Source organism: Hesperophylax consimilis, chromosome 1 (assembly GCF_061612785.1).
Source record: "Hesperophylax consimilis isolate HC1 chromosome 1, BYU_Hcon_1.0, whole genome shotgun sequence".
NCBI classification, from domain to species: domain Eukaryota; kingdom Metazoa; phylum Arthropoda; class Insecta; order Trichoptera; family Limnephilidae; genus Hesperophylax; species Hesperophylax consimilis.
In genome coordinates, this window is record NC_142836.1 from 4,060,176 (window position 1) to 4,086,800 (window position 26,625).

The 26,625-nt window shown below is 32.1% G+C and overlaps 1 pseudogene; it reads left to right on the forward strand.

Annotated features, from left to right (window-relative positions):
• The window catches only part of LOC149426145 (neuropeptide CCHamide-1 receptor-like), a 197,672-nt pseudogene that overhangs the window by 150,109 nt on the left and 20,938 nt on the right, over positions 1-26,625 (forward strand).

Sequence of the window (26,625 nt, forward strand, 5' to 3'; positions counted from 1 at the left end):
CTCTTGGGCATGCTCGGTATGAACCATCTACGGGTCAGAAGAGATGTGCATATTGTATCACACTTCTTCAAACTGATTCGTGGATGGTTTGAAAATCCGACTATCATGGAGAGTATTAGTCTCTATGTTCCTGATGGTTATCTCCGTCACCGACAGCATAGACTGTTTTATCTCCCGGCCTGCAGGACCAACTTGCCTGCAGGTCATGCCGGTGGGGAGAGCAGTCTTGCTGTTGAACAGAATTAATTCGGATATCGACATATTTAGCTGAAGGTGAAGCTGCCTTTAAAAGGCAAGCTCTATTGATGCTGGTATAGTTTATACACCGCTAACTATTATGTAATACCATTTTACAAATGTACTTAAAAACGAAATAAAATGTAATTTTGTAATGTTTTTAAAGGAATAAACAAATTAAATTGAAATTGAATTGAATTGAAAATTGAATTGAATTGAATTGAATTGAATTGAATTGAAAGTAAGCCTTCAGAATCACCGAACCGAAGTAATGCACACAATCATAAATTAATGCAAGAGAAAATAATATATCGGGAGCATATCCTGTCCTTACCCTATTTTATTTTTCGTCTCCGCTTTATCTACCTATTAGTTTTATGACATATTCCTAAATCTCTAACTAACTTCAGTAAAAGAAACTTTTTATCTTAACCTTATTTAAGCTCCTGTTTGTTTCTTATCTTAATGGGAGGTGGCTTTGGGTACCGCCGCCCGGGAACCATTTATTGTATAACCAACGCCTTTGCTATAGGTCATCCCAAGTGGTTCAGTGTGTTTGGTGACGTAGCAGAGGTGGCCGTGTTCATCGGGAGAGGTGGCGTACCAGATCTGGGGAAACTGGTTTGGGGAGACCTCTCCAGCTGGTCTCTTTTGACTAATTGAATTGCGCCGCAGTGAGAGATAAAGATTTATACGCCCGTTACTTCTGCAAACACTGATCCCTATATTCCTTCTCACCCGCACACCTTTTTCCTTACCGCCTCTCCTTCCTTTCCTAAAAAAATCTCTCCGAAGAGCATTTCAAAGATGACATAGGCCCTGAAGAAAATTATTTTCCTGTGTGGGATGAATGTTAAAAAAGTTAAAATTTTTTTTTTATATATATACATTTTTTTTTTTCGAAGTAATAACAATATTTATTCTTATTATTGAAACTTAAATTATAATATGATTGTTTTTAATAACGCATTATTGATAACTTTATTTTTTATTATTTTAATATAGATTACAGTTACATTAATACATACATATTTTGCAAAATATAATATTTAGGTACATAATTGGTCATGTATAAATGTATACCTTATCCTTATACTTATTTATTTATTTACTAGGTTTTTAATATATTTTTTAGAGTGTAATATTATTTAATATTCTTAAGTTCCAAGTGAGCACCTTTCGTAAATAATTTAAATTATTATTTTCTTCTTCAAAAGTATCTCTCTCCTTGTTCTTCCAATAATAAAATACGTTCCAGGAAGTTTTTTTTTATTAGATTTTTCCTAACCACGTTTTCGGCAATATCAATTTATTTAATCGATCACTTCTGGGAATTTCTTCCCAATTTTTTTATTATTTAAAGTTGGCAAAGCTGTCAAAAGTTAATTGATGTATTGAAACATATAGTTTCAACAGAAATAGCCCACTCTGTCATGATTGTGAAAAGAAATGGTAAAAATAACATGTATTCTTTTATGAAATACGCCTCGTTCCTGAATTATTTTATTACTCCGTGACAATATACACATCTGGCAAAAATAAGAACAATTTGAAGGTATGTGAAGTATTTACGTTTTAAAACATAAGGTTTTAATCCACTTCAATAATTGTTGTCTCCAGACGGACCGCTCAGCGCACGTGAGCCGCGCCAACCAGCGAATAATTTAGCTGTCAAATATCGAAATACAGTGCATGATATCAATTGGGACTACAATGGTGTTTTGGGACCTTCCCGTCAATGCAGCCTCTCTGGAGGCAACTACGTATCTAGCTTGTTCCTTGAAGAATTGTTTCATGCGATCATTATGTTACCTGTTTTAGTACCTGGCTATTGAGATCTGGTCACGAAACACGGCTAAAGCTATTCCAAGCCATTTCAATTTGAATAGTTGTGCGATATTTTGAATATCTTCAACTCTAAATTATTAAAAAAAAATTGCGAAATAACAATAGTTCATCAAATAAAATTTACTTGCGCACGTCTGGATTTAAGCCCGCGACCTTCGGCTTGCACAGTCAAGAGTCTTTCCTCTCGACCACAGAAGCCGTCAAAATGATTACAAAACAAAGGCTATCTATTATTATCTATCTATTATTCGGTATGCTTGATTATTCTAATTAACGGTATATATAATTACGTATGGCAATTCGGAGGTCGCAGTCAAATTTTGGCGTGCGCAAGTAAATTTAATTCCATTCATTTTTGTCATTTCATGATGAAATCATTTGAAATAATATAAGGTATATTTGCGGAACAGTCCAGAGCGGAGGATACAAATCATAACCTCATTGGGGTTGTCGTTGTCTCACTGGATCCAGACGATTAGGAACAGCTGGGACTCTTATGCGGTATTCACATAAAAAAATTATATTTATCCTAAATATTCACAAAATGCATTTAATCGCACTTGGGGCTTGGAGTACTACGCCCTTTTTTACCCACCAAACAAATTTAATGATGGTGTAAGTTAAAGCAGTGTAATATAATTTTATTATAATGAAAGATAAGGAAGTGCACCTACGACATACACAAATAAACATCACAATAAAACATTTAATTATTTTTATAAAATTAATATTAATATTAAAAAATCACATCTTATAATGGCACGTTGACTGCGCACCGCCCGACAGAAATTTTGCGTTTTACCGGGTGGACTGAAGAACCATGAAGCTATAGTAGGTTCATGTGAAGAACAGCATACGACTCAAATCTATTTATATGAACAAAGACATCTATATATATGATTGACATATTGAAATGAGTTTTTGTCAGGCGAACAGTGAACGGAATATCTATTTGAACTATTAACAGAATAAACTTCGTTAGGCAGATAAAGCCCTTATTCCACCCAATGGACTAATTGAGGATAAATTAACTTTAACGCAATTTAAATAGTGTCTGTTACATACGAATGCAAATTTATCAATTGTTTTCGATGGGATCGATTGTATTTAGATAAGAATTAGTGACGAATAAATTGTCAAAACGAATTCTGGAAAAAAAACTTTGTAAATTTTTAAAAAATATTTTTTAATGTAGTTTTACAACTTGTTTCAAAATCAATTTAATTTTTCATTTTATCTGATTAACATCTCTTATTCGATTGAAACCTGCTAAAAATATCGATATTCGGATATATTTAGTTATAGTTTAAATCGAATAGGTTACAAAGTTGAGCAAGATAAATTATTGAAATAAATCCAACTTCCCAAGGCTTAGAATATTTTATATTTATGATACCTTTTCACCCACACAAAATATTCCTTATTGATGTTAGCAGAGAAAATTGTTGGTAGCGATGGGATCTGAAAGGAGATTATTTTTTTGATGTAAATAGACACTTTTTTTAAATTATTTAAAGTCTTTTTATGGTATCAGTTATATTGCTTCATATTATGATTTATTCATATTTTTGAAAACCTTGTAATACAAGAGGCACAGGGCATCCATAGTATAATTATGGTCGCTGTTATTATTCGATTATAAATAAAAAGTCATCTGCAAAGGGACAAAAGTGAGTATCAAATAAAAGATTTACAACAGTATGAATCTATTTATTCGGATTGTAATTTTACAATATTTTTCGGCTCTGCGAAATATTTAAATTTAAAAACTCATGGGTTTGTAGCTTCCAATTTGAACTAGATAGGTCAAAAACAAATTTAAGGAAAACATAAACGAGTTAATGTAAAGCTATGATGAATGTTTAATTGAATTCACGAGCCGCGATTTGTTTGCCATCTTGCTGAAATCCATGCTGTCATGTACGTATATCTGACAAAGCCCTCAGCGTTACTTGCTGTTACTGAAGTTCTCGATGGAAGGGTCCACGATCTCTTTGAGCTTTTAACGGGGAGCCAGTAAATTTATAAGGCACCCCGTATGTATGTCTACGTGTGCAACTGAGGTCTGAAGTTTTTATCCGATAAAGTCCTTCTTGGCAGAGTAAATAAATATAATAAGAAATGACAAAAATACAGATTGAGTAGTGATAATTTCGATCCAGAGATAATGGTTATTTTTTGTGGTTATTTGTAATTAACATTAATACATCAACATATAATTGTTTCACTAACTGAAAACCTTCCTGATAGATTAAATGAGTCATTTTAGTAAGAAAATGATATATTATTGTACATACAGATTGAGTAGTACAGTTTTTTTTTCAATTGGTTCAATGTCTGAAAATCTTTTTGGCAGAGTGCTAAGTTTCTTTAAGTTGGGGTTTAATCCCATAGCTACGGATTTAAAACACGACATGGAAGAAATAAACGTATAATTTTCTTTTATTATTTTTTCCATATTATTTCCATATTTATTTCCATATTCATAGACCAGAGAAGTTAATAAAAATAATAATACGTGTTTTATAATCTTCTTTTTTGTAACAATTGGTTTTTATTTTCTCTTTCTTCTACTACAAACTCCATTCTCTCATATTCGCAATATTCCACAATGAACACGCCAAAGTTCCACCGACTCCAGAGAGTTGGAACTCATTTTCGGTATCACATTAAATAAAACTATCTAAAATGTAACTCCAGTTCAATCAACTTCTAACTTTAATTGTGCAACATAATAATAAATTCATTTGTGCATTTCCAACAAGCCGACGCACCGGTAGATACAGCGCATTTCGTAAGCATTACACTGCATTACAAAATGTAATTATTACATTCCTGGAACAGTTTCGCATATGATTTCAATTCGGTTCAAGAGTCCGGGAGAGAGAAATGCAGTGGAACGAAGCCAACGTGATAATGGAATAAAGTCATACCACAAAAGTAAGTTGAGTGCTAATACGAGCAATTCGTGTTCTCATAAAACGATGCAATGGATACCACTTTATAAGCGACTAAAGAAACCTTCGAAATGAAAATTTCCTCCAGAATATCAGTGTGTTTTTTTCTTTAGTTTGTTAAGACTATAGTTTTAATGAAATTACAGATATTTCAACTGTACTTTAACAGTTTTTGCAGCGCTGGTAGAGCTATACGGTGAGGAGGGCCGCATACTGATCGGGATAAAATATTTACTCATAATAATTTTCATTTAAAATTTTTTTGAAGACTGACATCACTTTTTTTCAATCCTCAAAAACACGGTCATTTTTGCATTTTGCATTTAGCTGCTAATTTCACGTTTCTTCAGATGACATATGCGATTTCATTGACCCGGTCTGTTTTTAATTGCTTCGAAATTTGGCCCGTTTGATTATGCATTCCATATTTGCTTTGGTAAATCGATTTAAGTATTCTTCTGATTTCTGTTTTTTTTTATATATTAGTCAAATGAACCCATAGACATATGAATATTAGTAGACCTGCCCTAAGTGATTAAAAGCGTATTATCCCCACTCCCCATACCGGTTCCATTGAGCCGGCTGGGCTCGCATATGGCCTCAAGTGAAATTTGAAAACGTGACGTCATCATTCTTGTGCGAACTATGGTCGAGGCATCATCGGTTCATTTTACGAAATAAAACGGCAAAATGTTGACTTGTGATATGAAAACTTGTAAAAATAGATGTGAAAAGAGAATAAACCCAATTGTCGTATTACATTCCATAAGTAAGCATTATTTTACTTTATTTTAAGCTTATTCACACCGTATTATATGGATCAGTTTTAGAAACATATACTATCACATCTCAATGTAGCGATTCTCAAGTGTGCTCATCGTTGTTTACTGGGGTAAGTAAATTATGAGACATTTGTAAAAGTGTCTTAACTAAATACTCTGAAACTAACTACGACTCTGAAAATAGAAGCTGCCTTACTTTGCCGAATTTGGACTTCGCAAATTAGTTCATAACGTGGCGAGTAATTTGCGCTCCCATGTAGAAATGTCTATTCATTCAAAAGCAGATTTTACTTTTAAGAACTAAATGGTGATATTATAATGCGAGATGCCTATTTACTGTCAGATTGATTTATTGACGAATCACAGTTAGCCTTACTCCCTTCGTTCTTCAACAGTTGATTTTACCCCTCGCCATTAGCTTCTCGTCTATTAATTCCTATGTCTGTGAATGAACCAGATTTTTAACAAATTCCGCGATCTCCGCTTAATACCATAGTAATACGTCCCTCATCCTGGAGGTCTGGCGGTTTGTGTTTATGTTTGTGTTAATGTTTATTAGTGTAGTATTACGGCCGATATACGCAGTAAGCATGCTTAGGAAACAATTCATAAAACTTATGTGTATTTTTCCCGACATATTTGAGATTCTGATGCTACTTTTTAAGTGTTTTCCTGTGCCTTCTGCACTGGTTCAAGTTCCAGGTTCTCCATTTCATTTGTAAAAATCCTCTATAATACTCCATTTCCAGATACGACAAAGGTCTCAAAGGAATCCTCAAGACACTACTGAATATGTGAGAAAACGTGACCTTATTAAAACCTTAAAAAAATACATTTGTTGAGGTTTTAGGAACAATCTGTAAAACACCATTACCAGATACAACAAAGGCCTCAAAGGAAACCTCAAGCACTACAAAGTGTGTGAAAAAACGTGACCTTTTTAAAATTTTACCAAAACACATTTGTTGCTTGTTGTTTTAGGAACAATTAAGTACAATTTACATAATTGAAGTATGAAATGGGTTGAATCTGCGGCCTTGAGTATCTTAAAGAATACAAAATGACAATATATATTAAAATATATTTACTGATATGAAATACTGTCATTTATATAATACTGAAATTTATTAATAATCTGGTCAAATTATTCGCTTTCCTATTGAAAACAGGACTGCAGGCGGTTGACGAATGAATTAACAAAGTATCAGTTTATAGCGAATTTTTTATGGTACAAATATCGAAATTGATGTTAACATACTGTTATGATATTGTCGCATTCCGTCACATCAATTATTAGTAAATCACATAAAAATAAAAAATCATAAATCCGTCACATCAATTGTTCTCTGAATATTCTGAATTATTAATATTTTATAATTACAGAAAATTGGCATGATATCACTCTTTTAATAGAATCATTTTTCTCTGTAAAATAGTGCGCTAACTTCGGGAGAATAATAATAAAAATACCTTTTATTTTGAGACCTCATGTTGGTGTTTTTTCTTTTCAGGTGAATGCGAGGAGGAAAGTTGCCATAATGGTATTGGCATTCGTGGTGGTTTTCGCCATCTGTTTTCTTCCCTACCACATCTTCATGATTTGGTTCTATTACAGGTGAGTTGTTTCTTATCACATTTATAAAACATATTCATAGAGTGGCTTGCTGACACGGTATCGCTTTTCGAATTTCCCATTTCACGAATATGTAATACTTACATTATCGAGATACTTTTCCAGCCTTAATCCTTTCCGTTTCCTGTTATTTGTAGATAATTTGTATATTGCATTATATTTTATGATTGACTGAATTATAATAAAGCTATTTTTTTAATTTCGTTAAAAATTTGATTGGCTGACTACTTTCAACATTAATAGCTTTGGAAGGCGTGTTTGGGACCGCCGCCTCGGGAAGCATTTATTGGATAACCAACACCTCTGCCAAAGATCACCCCAATTGATTCGCTACTTTTGGTGATTTAACAGGGTGCCTGAGTTTATCAGGGAGATGTGTTCAGGACGCTTTTGCCAGATCGGTAGAGGCTGGTTTGGAGAGACCCTTTGACCTCTCCAACTGGTGTCTGGATCCATCGCCTTGGGGTAAATTTATAAGCCACTCCTGGACACACTGATCCCTAGATTCTCAGAACTTCCTCTCCTTCCCCTCCTTAAGAAAAATATATTTAACGCAGCATCCCCAAAGATTTGTGGGGTTAACGTAAAAAAACCTTCAAAATTGCACTAAAAAATTATATTTTTTTCAGTGTGAATACAATTTATTACGAATTAAATAAATCATAACTCTATTTCAAAAACTTGAATGTTGAACGTGTTTCGTTTTGACTAAACCTTCATCATCTATTTGCTCGTATTATTATAACGCGGTTGAAGCTTGATAGTAATATGAAATAACATTATTTATTCAATCCAAAAATCAACGAAATATTATGAGTTATTTTTAGCCGCGTGAAGCATTAGTCAAAGTTTTTTCCTACTGGTTTCAAAAATACATTTATTTACAGTTGTTTCAACAAAATTTAAATATATATGTTTATTTATAATGTCGCACCAGAGCGTTTATGTTCAGCAAAAATTAGGAGGATTATTAGTACAGGGAATACAGGTTATAAATATATTAAATGCAAATTAGTGAATATTTTCGAGTTAAAGCGATGCATTACCTAGTAATGCAAAATCATGTGTTTTTAGTTTGAAAATTTGATTTGATGCTTCAATTAAATACTACCACTAGAACCTATCTAGGCCTTTGAAATAATCGAGTGTTTTCAATTAGTCTTTTTATAAGCACAGAAAACAATAATGTATAAGGCCTATAAAATCTGCTATAAAGTTAAAAATGTCCTACTTACGCACGTTTTATTACTGTGGCTAATTAGGTTCTTTATAAAGTTATATAAAATATTTAAATATTTGTTTCCAAACGTCCGCAGAATAAAATAAATGCCACTTTTTGGTGACGTTTTTTACATGCATTAATCAAAACAGGCGGATAGTGTTGAGCGGGAATTTAAACCTTATCGCCATCTACAGAAGGTGTGTTTTTGTCAGCGGCTCGAGTCAAAATGTTACACGACGTTGTGCATTGCCTTAAGGCTTAAGCTAAGAAATTTTATAAATGTTTCTTTAAAAAATATATTTAACGAAAAATTAAAGTAAAACGCTTCATAAGACGCAATTCTAATTAGTTACATAACAAATGTTTTACTAATGTTGGCCTTGACAAATAATTATTTTAAATATTGAACTAATTGTACCCCACCACGCGTTGGTGTGGTTCAGTCTGTATGTTCAGATAGAGAAACACAAGCGCGTGTTGCTTTCACGACCAATAGATGGCGCTTTTTTTTTCAAAAAAGTATGTTTGTCCAACAGATGGCGCTGTTGTTCAAACGAGCTTATTTCTACCTGTCACAGGTGACTTGTAAATAATATAGGTATATAAAAACAAGATAATTTGAATTTTACATAAAGACAGATAGATAAATAATTATTGTTTTCTTTTACGTTTGGAGTAACTTTATGATCAAAACTACAAGTTATAATATTTAATTATTGAATATAATATTAGTGATTTTTTAACGAACATTTGAAACAAAATAATCAGAAAAAGATGCGGTGCCATCGAGGACTTTTTCGTTTAAAAAACCGCTAAAATTATTTTCAATAATTAAAGTAAATTTATCATTTTCACGCCAATTAAACACTCTAAGCTCCATTTCCAGTAAACCGTTCTGTTCTCCCCGTAATCCTCCAATTAACCCTTCTCCTTTGTTTACCTTCCACTCTAACACCTAAATATTTATGCATATCTGTCAGTATTTTCTATCTTATGTTAGTTTTATCTGACGAAGTAAGAGCATTTGCGAAACCGTTAGAACAATATTATTAAATTAAAGTGGTTTCAAACAAAAATGTGTTATTGTAATGCTGACAAACCGCAAAATAAATGCTTTTTTCGAATACATCAAAAAAATTTAGGTACAAAAAATATTATTAGGTACCTTCTTATTTCATTTAATAGAAATATTTATTTCGCTCCAGTGTTATTTTTAACAGTCATGTTTGAAGAAGACGAAAATAAATAATTGATCTTTAAATGGACCGGTCATGTCAGGCAGATTATTTTAGTGGCGCTACGTCTTAAAAATTTCCGTTTGATGAATTTGTTTTTGGCGTCACGAAATTCATAAAATTCAATTGTAAAATAAAATTAGACAATAAGGAAAAATTTCACATCGTGAATATCTTTTCGAACTTAATTTTATTGGTAGGGGAGTTCAAACGACATCGCTAACTCAAATAATGAAATTTGTTCTGAAGTAAACATTCTTGCATCGAGAGAGAACGTTGCTGCGCAAAGAACTTTGATTATGACATTCAATCTGCAAAGTGCAGTGCGAAGATGCTAATAAAACATTTTCAAAGAAATGTTTGCAAATATAGTACATCACAGCGCCCTTGAGGTGATTTTTCACGAAAACGGCGCTATATAAATTAGCCAAATATTATTATTAATATTATCATATAATATGTGACTATAAAGTAAGCAAATAGAAAACATATATAAACTATAAGTTTATTATACTGCTTTCACATATCAATGTAATTTATGAAATACAATGTAATTTACTTGCAGTGTTTTTTTCGAAAAACAGTATTAAAAAAAATCAATAATATGTGTTTTACGTGTTCTATAGTATCTATTTATCATCTTCTTAATGTATGAAAATCACGTGTAACTGTGTTCGTGCACGCTAATCTCCGAAACCGCCCAACCGATTTCAATGAAATTTTGTGAATGTGTATGGTTGGTTCCAGTTTGAAAAATAGGACATTAATTAGGTATATAGGTTGCACCGGACAGCTGACGGTGGTCCCGATAGATGGCGCTGTTGTCAAGATGTAATATTTTCTATCGTATTGAACAACAATCACAATCTGCTGAAATGATCGATATCAAATGAAACGTTAAATCAATATCTTTACTGCATGTGACTTGAGCATGTATTCTATGTATTTCAAATGCATAAAATATTTTACAAATCGCCACTAGATTAAAGGTGGCCTAAATAAAATAAGGTCTATATAAAATGTGGTCTACATAGAAGGCGGTCTGTGACAGGACAACGTCTGCCCGAGCCCACAAGTAATAATATATAAAGTATTTTTTTTGCACATAATATTAAAAATAAAAATAAAATAATTTTTTCTCCTTCACGTGATTTCTGTAGAAATACCACGATAGCTGGAAATGTACAACCAGGCCTTAAAATTTGGTGCTCGTTTTCTTTTCGAGACAGTTGTCACCAGTTTTGATATTGAGGCTGTCATTTTTCTTGTTCCCGAAAAGTAAGTAATGCGTTTTTTTACGTTAAAGGTCAGTTGATTATTCTCAACCAGCTTGAGATGGGAAACATTAACATATATTTCCGTTTCAAGCTCCGATAGATTCGATTTGCTATAAAATACTATGTCGTCCGCATAAGCTGTAGAAATCCTATGATACCCCACTTTGTTATGTCATTAGCATAGATTACGAACAGCAACGGTCCAACAATTGATCCCTGGGGCACTCCACATGTTATTTTTCTCCACTCAGTTCTGCTATCGAAAAGCAATTCGATAGGTAAGATCTGAAAAGTTCCAGGCGAGTACCAACAATATCCAAATGTTAATTCCGATCAATACGTTTGATCCACTCCGTCAAAAGCCTCCTTTAAATATTGCCGCCGTAAAATCAACACGATTAATGTGCTTCTATAAATTCGATATGAAATCGAAAACTGCACATTTAGTATTGGACCATCTCTGAAACCGTATCGTTTTGACGTGCGAATTTTGTTGTGTTCGAGATATTTCAATAGTCTTTTTTTAGAGATAGCTGGAAGATTGGACGATAATTTTGTCTTTATAAATGGGTATAATATTTGAGAGAGATTTATTAAGAATTCAAGGTTATCTACCAGTTCGTGTTTACTATTTTTGAGAAGGAGAGAGAGAGAGGTCACACCATCGTAAGATTCCTTTTCTATTTGTCCTGATCATGTTAATAGATTGTATTTGCTTGAGGTACTATGTAGATCTATTTACGTCAGTTTTAGAAGTTTTTAAATGCGGTAGCAATCTCCTTTGGTTTCTTTACTTCTTCGTCATTTATGACTAGAGATTTATACACTATTTTTGGGTTTTTTGAGCTATTTGGTAGAATGGAATTTATCGTTTTCCAGGTTCATTGTGGCTTATTAAGTGAAAAATAATCAAAATAATCTCGGATATCATAAATACTAATTCCGGTTGTGAGTCCAAGTGTAATTCTGATTCAATGAACTCTAGAACTCAGATATGTTTTGAATATAAGTAAAATTTTTGAAATTGGAATTGATCTTTTAGACAAGCAATAAAGTAGCGTACCTCATACCCTGATCAGTTTTATATATGTATTTTTTTTACTATACCTAATAATTATTCTATTCTGTATTTGAGATGACATTTTTTTGTTTAATTTTTTTACAGATATCTGATTTTTACTATAATGTTATGTTAGTAATATATATGTTAATCTAGCATCCAACAAGAGAGATATGAAGGATTCTGACCAATATTAGTTTATGACAGCCGGCATAGTCCAGTGGTAACGCATTGGACTGCCATTCCGAAGGTCGCGGATTCGAACCCGGCGTGCGCAAATAAATTTTATTGATTAATTTGTGTTATTTCACAATTAATTAATTAAAATAATGTATAGTATATTTGCGGCACGTTCCAGAGTGGAAAATACTACCAGTATCGCCCTGGTGTAAGACCACCATTCAGAATTGAAACGTTGCTCCAAATGGCTTTAGCCGTGTTTAGTGACTAGGAGTAAATAGCCAGGAACTTCCCCACCTTCCTCTTTCCCTTCTTCACTTACCTTCAGCCTCACAACATCCCACAATTGGGGATGCCATAGTCTCACTGGCTCCAGACGGGAGCAGTTGGGACTCTTGTGAGGTATTCACTATAAAAAAAAAAATGATACTCGCTAGAGCTGTCTTCTTCTCAGTGAGGAATTTTCTGAAGAACTCTTTCAGGGTTGAAACAAGAAATTTATGATGTTTGGAAATCGGATGCAAAATTACCAGGTAACTTAGATTCTATCGAATTTAAGGTACTGGAGAACTCTCGAGAAATTGACTATTTGGCAATAGCTCCCTTTTTTTCATCTTCCATTCCATTAATTGTCTACGCCAAGCTATTTTTAAGGGTGTGCGCCTTTAATGGAAATTTTGCACATCAGAGAAGATCATGTTACCAAAAACTTTTTCAATTCCGTCAGCTTCACAAATGTTACAACTGTAATCTCCAGTGATTTTTCACGGATCTTCGCTAGTTTTTTTTAATTTTATGTGATACCCCATAAGAGCCCCAACTGCTCCCAACCGTCTTGAGCCAGTGATACTATGGCATCAACAATTGAATAATGTTCTGAGGCTAAAGGTAGTAGGGAGGGGAAGGAGATGGGGAAGAGAAAAGTGGGGATGTACCTGGCTATTCAGATGTGGTCACCAAACACGGCCAAAATCATTTCAAGCACCGTTTCAATTCTGAATAGTGGTCTTACACCAGGGCGATACTGAGGTATCTTCCACTGTGGAACGTGCTGCAAATATGCTATATATTATTTTAAATGATCAATATCAAATCAATAACACAAATTAATGAAATAAAATTTACTAGCGCACGCCTTGATTTGAACCCACGACCTCTGACTTGCTAGTCGAGAGCCTTACCTTGTCCACGAAAGCCGGTAGTATTATATTAATGTTGTTGTGATTTAACACTTTTTATCGACTTTTGGCAATCACACTAACAAACAATTTAAAAATTCAAATTTTCAAGAGAAAATATAACAATATTTCTGGATTTAGCTAAGGCATTTGATACAGTATCTCATCCAATCCTTCTAGCCAAGCTCAAAAAAATCGGAATAAAGAATAAGGCATTTGATTGGTTCAAATCGTACCTCACAGACAGAAAGCAATGTGTTAAGCTACCATCGCATAAACCATCCCATTCAACTAGCATTAACTTTTTTGTGCCACAGGGCAGTGTACTCGGTCCCACACTTTTTCTCATTTATATCAATGACTTATGTAAACTATCTATTATTGATGGCAATATAATCACTTTCGCCGATGACACTGCCCTAGTACTAAAAAGTAAGACATGGGAAGAAACATTTCACAGAGCGGATCTAACATTGCAAATTATTAAACAGTGGTTGGATGATAATCTACTCACCTTAAACATAACTAAAACGAAATATATAACGTTTAGTCTTAATATTCCGAGTCAGCCTTCAATCAATCATACACTAAAAATACATTCTTGTAGAGATAACTCTAGTTGTCTGTGCAATCCACTAGAACGAGTAGATTCCATTAAATATTTGGGTGTAATAATTGACAATAAACTACGATGGGAAGATCACGTAATAAATGTTACAAACCGTATACGGAAACTGGCATATATCTTCAGGTCATTACGAAATATTCTAAATAAAAATACACTAAAAACGGTATACTTTTCTTTATGCCAATCAATTATATCTTACGGTATAATAGTCTGGGGAGGATGCTCTAATACGATATTAGATCCATTAATTAAAGCTCAAAAATTGATAATGCGGACTATTTACAAAGTACACTATATTCACCCCACGAAGGACTTATTTAACGACTTCAAAGTACTCAACATAAAATCCTTATACGTCAAAAACATATCCTCCTACTATAAATTCAAACATACAAAAAAAAATATTTTTGAATCGACCCATAATACAAGATATTCCAACAAATCGAATTATACTATTCCCCCAATAAAAACCTCAATGGCACAAAGACAATTTAGCTTTCTTGCTCCAAAAATATTCAATAATTTAACGTTAGAAATAAAATCAATAGCCAAATACGACAGTTTCAGGAAAGCGCTCGGGGATTTTTTGATGTGTGATTGTTATAGTGTTAGTAGCCTATTCCAAGTACTCAGATAGAGGTGTATATATTGTTTATATGCGTGAGGATGCGTCATATGGGTGTATGTATACATGTGCTGTTATATGTATATAGGTATGTCTGCTGCTATATACACATGTGTGCTTGCATGCACACATATTAAAAATTACATATATAATTATGTACATTTTTACAATCTAATGCTAATTTACTTCTTTCTCCTTTCTAATTTCTATCTTCTACTTTTTATTACAATTTTTCCAAAATTTTAGTTTCATCTATAGTTACTAATTTCATATGTTTACACTAGATTTCATATTTCATACAAATTAATTACACTCAATTGGTCACCATGAAACAGGCAGCCGCCTAGTATGGTGATTCATTATATCTACTTTATGTAAATTTCATAATAATGTAACATGTATTAAATAGATAAAATAAATAAATAAAAATATAAATGAACTGTTGCATTCACCATTATAGAATTTTTATTTTTTATTTATTGTTTTTATTTTAGTAATTTGTACATTTAAGTTTACAAATGACTAATTAATTATTACATACAAATATACTATGTTTTTTTTTCTTGCTTGATGTGGCTCCTACACAACATCTTGAACTTTTCAATTGGGGCAGACTTAAGGTTTTCCGGCAGCGCGTTATAGTATTTCATCCCTTTATATAATATAGTATTCTGGGTATTCGCTTTGTCCTTCTTTGGTAGCCTAATTTGATTGTACGTCCTAGTTGTATGTTTGTGTATGTCCTTGTTGTATACAATTTTATTCGAAAAATATTTGGGTAGCAGGTTGTTTACAATTTTGTGTAAAAATATCATCGTGTTCAAGGTCAATATCTGTTTCACCGTTAGCCAATTTAGTTCGTTTAACATTTTATTTACTTTTGAATACCTATTTCGTCTGAGTATTGTTCTCATTGCCCTATTTTGGAGAATTTGAAATTTATTTTGCTCTCGGTCGTTACACAGGAAAAGGATAGTTGAGCAGTAATTAAAATGTGGAGCAATAATGGAGTTATAAATGGTGATTGCAGTTTTTTCGGAGAGTTTTTGGCGAATTCTTCCCAAAAAAGATATTTTTTTACCAATTTTCTTTTGGGTATATTCCGCATGTTTGTTAAAGTTCAGTTTGGAATCTATTATAACTCCCAAGTATTTTATATTGGTAACATTTTCAATAATTTCACCATCAATTTTGATTTTGCTTTCACTGGATGTCTTCTTATAACCAATTACCATACATTTTGTTTTTTTGTATTTAATTTAAGCTTATTTATTTTTAGCCATCTTGATACATTATCTAGTTCATTATTTAAAATATGTATTAGTTCTTCATAGTTTTCTCCAATTATATATATTAGTGTATCATCGGCAAATAGTCGTACTTTGCATTTTGAAAATATTTTCACCATGTCATTAATATAGAGTATGAACAATAGAGGTCCAAGGACTGATCCCTGTGGTACTCCTAATTTATTTTCCATTGGTTTTGAAAATTGATTATTAATTTTTGTTACCTGTATTCGGTCTTTCAAATACTCTTTTATTAATTTAATGGCTAGAGTTGAGAAACCAATTTCTTTAAGCTTTCTTATCAATATTTCTCGATCTATGGTTTCGAATGCCCTTTGAAAATCCAAGAATATTGCTAAGATAAATTTATTACTATTCATTCCTTCTTTCCATTCTTCAACGATTACATTTAACGCTGTTTCACAAGAATTATTACATCTGAATCCCGATTGTTCTTGGTATAAAATATTGTGTTCATCTAAGTATTGCAATATTTGTTCTTTTATTATCACTTCAAGTATCTGTTCATATTTCGGTAAGGTGTTTATTGGTCAAAATTCTTCACATTTTCTGGTATTTTTAACCTTTGGGACCGGTATAATGGTAGACAGTTTCCATGACTGTGGAAATTTTCCCTCTTCAATTGTCTGATTAATAATATTTAATAGAGTAGATCCAATTACTGGAAAAGCATCTTTTATCAGACTAATAGTTAATCCATCTGAACTATTTTTTGATTTAATTTTGTTTAAAATGTTAAATAAATATTCTGCAGTTATTTTTCTGAAGACCAATAATTCTTTGTTTGAGTTGTTATTATCATTTGTGGGGTTGAAAACAATGTTGGGTATTAATTTGTTAATTTGAGTGATGCTTTCTATAAAATATTTATTAAAGCTATTAGCCATGTTTTCTTCGTTTATATCTTTTGGGAAGTTTACTATTTTTATGTCGTTTTTGTTATCGCCATGTACTAATTCTTTAATGCTTTTCCAAATTTTTTTGGGATCCCCTTCTTCAGAGTTTATTTTATGTTTTATGTACTCATTATGCGTTCTTTTTATGTCTTTAGAGTATTTATTTCTCATTTTTTTGTAGTTATTCCAATCCATAGTACTATTAGTAAGGAGTGCTCTCTTGTAAAATGTATCTCTATCGTGCTGCATTGTGCGTAGTTCTTTTGTGAACCATTTATTATTGTTTCCTTTACGTATCTTCTGTTCTGGAACTACTTCATCAATGGATTTTTTAATGTTTAATATCATCTGGTCAGCTTTTTTGTTATATTCCATTTGATTTATTTCATTCCAATCAATAGTCTCTAAGGTCTGAATGAAGAGTTCTTTATTGTATCTTTTGTAATTTTTAAATGTTATTACTTGTGTTTCTTTAATGGAGTTGTAGTTTTCTCTGTCATTTAATAGAATTTGAATTACATTATGATCGGTAATTTTAGGTTTATCTAATACATTAACAAGAAGCATTATAAAAAACAATTTTCTCATCGAAAGCCTGATAAAGACACGTCATATAAGTTGTATGTTATCTAAATTCTCTATTAGACCCAAAAATCGATTTCGGAATTTTTTTAAAAGACACGAAAAAATACTATCAGCTCGCTTTAACTTTTTCTATCAACGCTTCAGTGAGACTAGGTGCTTTAACTAATATCATTCGTAAAAAAGGATTCCAACATCTGTGGCAGATGGGGTAAGACCCTTGTAGCCGGGTGCAGCGGTCTTATTACAAAGATCATTGTGAGGTTTGTCTAGTTCTTGACGGCAGATACGTTTGCCCACCAAATGTGTGGCGGGCCGGATCGTGAGAGACTGGTTGAGGAAGACATTTTGACTTCTCAACCTAGACTCTCTCGACCCATCGCCTTGCACCGCAGTGGAAGGGATGGATTCATACGTCCGTCACTTCTGGACGCATTCCCACCCCCCAGATTCTTACCCATCCCTGATACCTTATTCCATTCAAGAATTTCCTCTCCTTCCTTTCCCTAAAAAGACCTTTGACGCAGCATCCCCAAAGATGACGTAGGCCCTGCCATTTTTGTGGCTTTTTCATTCAAATTGTGTGGACTATTTGCCATGTGAAGAAATAATAAAAAAATAGCGAAGTTACATGCGCACAAAACGCATCGAACTAAAAAAAACTTCTTTAACTTAACCTGTATACCTGCGCCTTTACTAAAGGTTTGGCATGCAAACATGATTCATGTGGCATTTTACGGAACCATTTGAGATAAGAAAACTTTGAATTTTCTGATTAAAACTTATGAGAAAATATATGTTTGTACTGAGTGCGGTCAGGGCCATTGGAAAATAATTATACAGCTTTCATTTGAATTTCCTTGAACTTGAAAAGCCAATCAGTCTAGATAAAGTCAGGTAAATATAGACGGAAACTATGTAAGAAAAAAATAAAATTCATAATGAACACTATGGAATTTGGATAGTTTTTAATACAGTTCAGATATTCTTGGACTAACTACCATATGTATTCCTCATTGGCCAAAACATTTATGGTGGGAAATAATTATGCAGAAACAGTGAACATCTTTGGTTTATCGTTTAACTTAATTAATCAATTTATAAATCGACCCTCCTACGTAAAATATGGTCACCCACAAAATGGTCATTTTGAGTATTTTTTTGTATTTTGTTTATAATAAAAACTTTGTGGGAGTTTAACAAAAATTTAAAAAAATATATATAACAGGTGTTTTAAACAATGTTTTATCTTAACTCAATAATCCAATATTATATTACAGCGTACACTGTTGTTAGTAATTTTACAATAGTTTACGCGTAGCGGGGTATGCAAAAGATAGAGCGTATGTGTCAGTTACGATAATCTATGCGGGCGAACGGAATGGTATCGCGGGTGTCATTTTATTTTTAACCCTTAAATGCATACTGTTGCAAAACTGCAACATACCGTTCAAACCACCTTTAACTCTTTGGTGTATACTTAATGCATGCCGTTTTAGAATTATCAAGTTTACGGTAATATATTTTATCGAGTGGCATCAACTTTTTTTTCTTTCGCGAATGTCAAATGTCACTTTTTCTTTAACAAAGTGAAGATTCTCGAAAATTGGTTGGAGGTTAGAATTTCAGTTTTGTTTTTTGTTATAATTTTGATTTTCTTAGGTAAGTAGATACAATAATACAATACTTATATGTAATAACTCGTATTTTTCCGGTACACTTATTAGTTTTGAGAATTTTTTTTAGGTTTTTTATGTTTTTTTCATACATAAATTGTTCATATTAATTTTTATTAAATACATGGTGTTGTAAACCTGCAACAATTTTTTTAATCAAATATCATTAAAAAATTACAAAAAAATAAAATTCTTTATATTTCCTTGCACATGCATGTAAATATCTACAAAATATTTTTTTTCCATAAAAATTAATAAATCATGCATTTAAGGGTTAAAACGTTCGATTTGATTCTGTTTTTCATTTACATATCATCAAAATTAATATAAATTAATTATAAATAGTGTTTTTTTCTAAAATAATTATACATATACATAGTGTTTTTTGTTTAGTTGAGTAGTTTCAGTAGTACCTATATTTTGTATTCATTTTTTTATTTGAGATTATAATTTTCAATTATTGTTGTGAGTTTTGAATGAGAGTGGGATTTCATTGTACAGTTTAGTACCATAGTATAGGAAGCTTTTGTTATTTCTTGTGTTTTGTATTTATAAATGTTTATTTTTTAACAAAATAGTGAAAAAATGTAATGATTATTGGAATAGAGTTGTTTCGGAAACAATTCGTTAAGTTTGTCTACGATTTGGTTATTGCTAGTTCTTCCAGGGACTTTCAGAATAATTAATTTTTTTTTATTTTATTTTCACTGCCCCATTCGATAATACTGTAACCTTAGAGCGATTGACAAAGAATTATGTATGTTATTAAATATTTTTTACTGAGAACATTCTTGATGGTTTTGAATTTGGTTTTATTAGCAATAAATGTAAGTGAGTGGTAGTCTAACTTTTTTTAATTCTGTTTAGAGTGTCTTCTCATTTCTTAAGTGTTTCTGCCTAATTTGTCCCATTTTTTAGAAGAACTGTATCATTCTCAAAACTTATATTTTAGCCTCCACATTCTATGTGGCAAGGGAGTAGTTTCATGTAAACAGTCACTTTGATCTTGTTTAGAAGGTCAATTGTGTAAAATTTCATAAAAATCGGAACAAAACTGTAGATGTGTAAAAAAACAAACCCATATGCCATACTAGAACAATTTGTCCCATATGTGTATATAAAGATTAATGATATCAACAACCTGCAATAAAAATATAAAACTGAAGAAGACATGGAAAAAGGTAAGAATTTTGAATAAGACATTTTTTCTTGATATTTGTTAATTTTTAACCTTGACTTCTAAATGAAAATGGTTCCACACTCCTCCCAAAATTATCACCAAAAGAACTTTCTTCATATCATTTGGTAATAAGGAATTTAAGCCATGATAAAAAACAGAGGAGGTTAAACTGTGTTTGCTGAGGCATAGTTATAATAAAAACATAAAAAGTGTACAGAACCCAGTATATACTATGAGTATTTATACAGTTCGATCATCGTTGGCAGTCGACGTTGACAGAACTAAATTTAACAAAGTTACTCTTTAGGGATCTGCGCCAAACCAATGGAGCATGACTAACCTATTCCCCTCGATAGTAAAATGTATTATCTTGAATGCAGTCACTCCCCCCCCCCCCCCCCCCCCTCCACTTCCACCCTTTCGATGATATTCTATATGTTCATTACGCTTTTCCAATCTTAATAATAATATCTTTTCGGTTAATATAATTTTAAATTTATTAGAAATTTTCAGAACTGCGATGATTTCTCAAACATTTCTGAGAAGAGTCAGCAGTTTACTTCAATATCACTAGAATATTTTAAATCGGGGCAATGTGTCGCTGTAAATAAACAGCAATTCGTTATAAAGCGTAATGTTCGGTATTCTCATAAAAAGTTTCCAGTAAGTGCAGTAGTTGGAGTACTTGTAATACATACTGACTCATCTTTAAATATATTTAATTGCAACACTCAAAAAATGCCTTGAACATCACTTTGCTGTCTGCTAACTTAAGCAATAGTAAAATGATTTGTTTGTAAATTCTATACGGGAATAGTCTTAAAAATGTAAAAGGTTTCTTAAGGGTGAAAATATCTCAACTCTCAATCTTTTAAATTCCATAAAATTCGTACAAAATGTCTGTAATCAGGTGCAGTTCGAAAACCAGTGAATTCAATTTCGAACGTTTTACCTAAAATTCCAGTACGAATTTCTTATAGAACCTTACAGAATCCACAGACAAATCCTTAGTGGTATTTCTTTATTGTGATAATATACATACCTAGTCAATTGCATCGTTTGACTTGTATTTCTCTTCTTTGTTTTAATACGTTTATTTGCAAACCGATGACGTACGAGGATTATTTTGAAAATCTAATTTGAAACTCCCCCAGCACAAAGGAGATTTGCGTGACTCGCTAGGTACGGCACATCTCTCAGAGGGACCAAATAAGTTATATCAATTGCTCTGGCCAGTGGCATTCTCGTAATATATCACTTCTAATAATTGCATGTAGTTTTGCAGCAAACATGTTGTGTTCATTGCATCATGTTGTATTATGGTTTTTTTTTTGGTTTTAGGCATTTCACCCTGAAAAGAGTGCTTTGTGATGTTGTATTTGTCTGGATATTCTAATGTCCACTAACAATAAAAAGGTACGAAAATAAATTTGAAAAATATTTCGTATTCCGCTTCAACTAAATGACTATTCATCCACACGTACAGAAATGCTCCTGTGATCTGGAGCCGAGGAACGTATTGCTCCACCACTTAGAAGACCCTTGGAGACTTCACAAATTTGTATCGCATACAATCTCTGCCAGTATCATTGTAAGACTTTTCCTTTTTTTTTGGAAAAATTCTTAGAGCTAGAATTAGAGGTGTTACTGAGTACTAATTAATATCTTGTGGAAACTTCCACTATTAGAACTCAATAAGCGGTGCGCGTAAACCGGGTTCAGTAGTTTTAGTTAGAGCATTGGAAGAGTTGGAGGTAAGTTGGAGGTGAAAAAGCAGAACCTCTTTTTTCGCTTCATGTCTCACGTAAATATAATACATCAATGAAATTATTTTATTTTTTACTACAGTGTAGAATTATTTCCAAAGGCAATTTCAAATGGCATTTAAGAATTCCAAGTGCCATGATGTAAATGCTATGATGAATTAGTTTGTGTTAATGCTAAAGACTCAATCTAGAAGATCGATGAGGGACCTCTGTTTGATTACATCTCAGAAACTTTTTCCACAAAAGTACTACATAAATAGTAAGTAATTATTATACATACATTATCCTTTACATTAGTAGAATATGATCATATCAGCACGTAGCCGTTAAATGTCAATTTAAGATTTACCAACTAAATTAATAACGAAGTTCGTTGGAAAATTCATGATTTTGTGATGAAGGGTGGAAACACAAGATAAATCAAAAGAACTTAATTTTTCAGTATTATTTTCCTTTCTATTAATTCACAGAGTTTATCAAATATTGTGTTTTTTTTGGTTTTGAAACAAAGGTAAACATTTGTTTTTTTATCCATATCATTCACAGAATTTAATAAGCATTGTTTAACCCTTTCTGTCCAGTCCTCTAAACTGATTTGAAATTTGAATATATGAAATAGATAGTTCAAATTTCAGGTATTCTTCAGCAAAACATTTATGTATTCAATAAAATAATTAAAATGTATTATAAGTATTTATCAGGCGCAACAGAAAAAAAAAACGTTTTGTCGAGAAATGCGAAAAAATAGTGTGTCGGCGTGAGTTCATAACTTGCTGAATGGTGCGGTAGTGAGCGAGAAGTACGGGAATCGTTCACCATGCCACGATGCACGGTTATTAGTAATAGCCGGCGGTCTGCCGGCTGTAATGGACGTCCATGCGTTTTATGCATGGTCGATGTTTTTCCTCAATTTTTTCAGCACAAATACATAATATTTTGCTTAAGATTATGTGTCCATGTGTACTATTAATAAAAAGATTTACATAAGTGATAAACGAAAACCATTCATTTTTACCAATTTTAATAATTTGAAAAGATTCTTAATAAATTAGCAACACTCATTTTTCTACGTGTAGGGAAGCACTAGTCTCATTATCGGCTTTTTCCGAGCTACCAGTTATATCATGTGTTGTCTTATTTTTATGTACGTATGACCAGAAATGTATCCATTATTTTGAAAGGATTACTACGTCATGTTCTATATTTAATTCAATTATCAGCACTATACGAGACGTGTTTGCCTGTATAAGAAAATACTGTAAATAATAAGCACCGGCACACATCAGCCCTCAATCTGGGTAATGATTTAAGTAAAACACCGTGCTGTGTCCTGTCCAAACCATCATAATAATAAAGACGATTAAAAAATTGACACTTTAATTCAATTTATTGTATTGGTATAAAGAACGTAAAAAGGAGTGGAGTTTATAGTTACTTCCGATTTTTTACAGCCAACCCAATTCACGGGAAGTAATCTATTTATTTCAATACTACTGTGTTTTAATACACAGATAGAAAGTCAGAATGCTTTCAGCGATGCAGATTGGAGCACATTGTGCATCTGTTGTTTGCGATCAGCGCTCCATACGATACAGCAAATGGCTAGTAGTAGGTGGCCAGCAGTCAGTATCTGGCGGTAATTTTCCAGCCTTTAGGTGGCCAGCAGCGGTGGTTCACGTTCGATATAAGCACAATAAAATCTTCAAAGTTTTTGTTAATATTTCGAATGTTTTGATGAATTGTCTTTAGGATATTCGTCCTGGAGTATATGGTTTAACGTATTTGTATTTGTGGTGATTATTGGTTCAGCTTTCAGTTTGTCAAGTTTTTTTGTCGTGAAAGAGGCCATAGTAAAAAAATAAATGGCCAAATGTATGTACAAAGGTTTTTTTAAATCGTTACATTTCGTTTTATATCGTTCAAACGTCTTTTGACTTTTGAATCAACGGTTTTCTTTCATGAATTTTTCCAGACTATACAAAAACTTTTTTTTTTTCAGAAGCTCTTTTTTGATTTATTAAATATTCTGTCCTCTGTGACTTACTTTCTAATAGAATTATGTTTTCTGAAGTACAGGTAAATATATTTTCTGTATGTGAGCCCAAGAAGTTTTACTTGTAAAACGCCCGAGTTGATTTTTTCTACAAAAACAGCGCTATGCAAATTATTCAATAAATAAAAATTATTGTTATTTATATATTTTTTAAACACTGGAAAATTAAATTTTATCTGAGAGCTGTTAGGTAGGTATAATCCTATTTGCCGTAGCTAGACCAAATTAATGCAATAATTTTATACTAGCAGTTAAAAACCCGCTCCGCGGGTTTTTTTCTGCTAGGCCCTGCGGGCGGCTCTTCGTTGGGCTTCGCCCATTTTAAGTGATATTAACAACAGTTACATTTAATAGATAGATATTAGGACGTTCACAAAGAGAGGGTGAGTATATATATTGTTAAAACACGGAACAGAAAGGAGTTAATTAATAATAACATGCTAAATTTACGCATAATAAGAATGACAGTTGTTTGAATAAATTAAATTTTACGTATTTGTGATGGATTATTTCAAATGAAACACTATTATTGACTACATGTCTACAACTGATATTAACTGTTATCTTAGGTACCTAATATAATTAGCTCATAGGAGACTTGCAGTGCTTAAATATGTGTTACAACCGTCAATGTCTATAAGTTGAATCAATATCGTTTAGTTTGTCACAATTAAAGATAGTTATAACAAAGTTGACTTAAATAATAGATTATTACATATTGATTAATTGTACCCGTGTTTATGAATAAAAGGAGGGTAATTGTGCGATGAGATTAGAAGTCGGTTTAATTAAAAGGTGTTAATTTTACTCCAACTGGTGGTAATTCTTTACCTACAACTGTTACTGTATCTAATAAAGTTTAAAGTTAGATTATATATACAACATCATCAGGAGAGTAAAAATCTATATATAAAGGTAGATTATTACAATATAGCGCCCCTGAGGTGATATCTCACAAAAGCGGCGCTATGCAAATTGTCCAATAAATAAATAAATATAATGTTTACATTTTATTGTGTATACACCGAAGTCAAAAATTAAATATAGATTGCAATTGGGAAAGAAGAAGTGGAAGGAGGGAGGGGGGAGGGGTAAGAGTAGGCTGGGTTTATAATAATTAGGAATTACAATATCGTTAGACGGGAAAGACCAGTTGAGTGGGAAAATATTTAAAAGAGAGTTTATAAAAAAATTCTTGTTAATTATATCTGCTTTTATATTAACATGTTTCCTCGTTTCCAAAATTTATATATTATTTATAGTGAAGTATTTTAAGACCTGAAAAAAACAAATAGCATACAACCTTAAAACAATATATCCATAAGACAAATAGCATTTAATAACGGTTATTCTAATAAATTGATAGTTGAAATACTAAATAAAAAAATTAAACATATTCTCTTCAAACGGTCTTTCTAAAGATAGAAATAAACAATGGCGTAGAATTCTGTTTGTGGATAACGATACTTCTAAAATTATATATAAAAACAATCCTGATACTATTCAACTGGCGTTTTACACTAATAACAATGAAGAAATATATTCTTAATAAGAATGACAGTTGAACAAAAAAATCAGGAGTTTAAAAACTCAACTGGGATGATTGTAATTTCTTTTACAAAGGTAGAACCAATAGAAATTTTGAAGTCAGAACTAAAGAATATCGCACGGCTCTAAATGGAAATAGTGAATCTGAGTTTGCAAATCATCTTTTGAATAATGATCACACTTTCGATAAAAAATTCAGGTCTTAAAATACTTCACTCAGGATATAAAGCATCGCAAATAAATAATTTTGAATTTAGAAAACATGTCAATATAAAATCAGATATAATTAATAAACAAAAAAAATATAAATAATAATGAAAAATGCCATTACAAAGTGATAAACTTCCAGAAGAAATCTGCTTGTTAATCGTAAGTACTCAAATATTGTGAGCTGCATATTTAAATATTCGCGCCATTCATTTGGTTCGTTTTTAGACCGCCAGAGGTGCGCTCTGTCGGCGATCTAATCTAAAGCCGTGCGTATCGGCCATTGAAGGATCGCGTGATTTTTTTATAAACGTCAAACATAATTACGTAACTGTGGATAATTTTCACTGTAATGTAATTAATCCAATGGATTATGAACTTTCTAAAATATATTTTCTTTGATATTATCCAAAAATTATATGAGGAGAAACGATGCTTTTGAAGAAATCTCGTATTATTATGAGGCGATCCTATTTTAGTATGAAATCGTGTCATTTTCAAGTTGGCGGAATTTAACCGAAACAGACAATTTAAATTTGACCAAT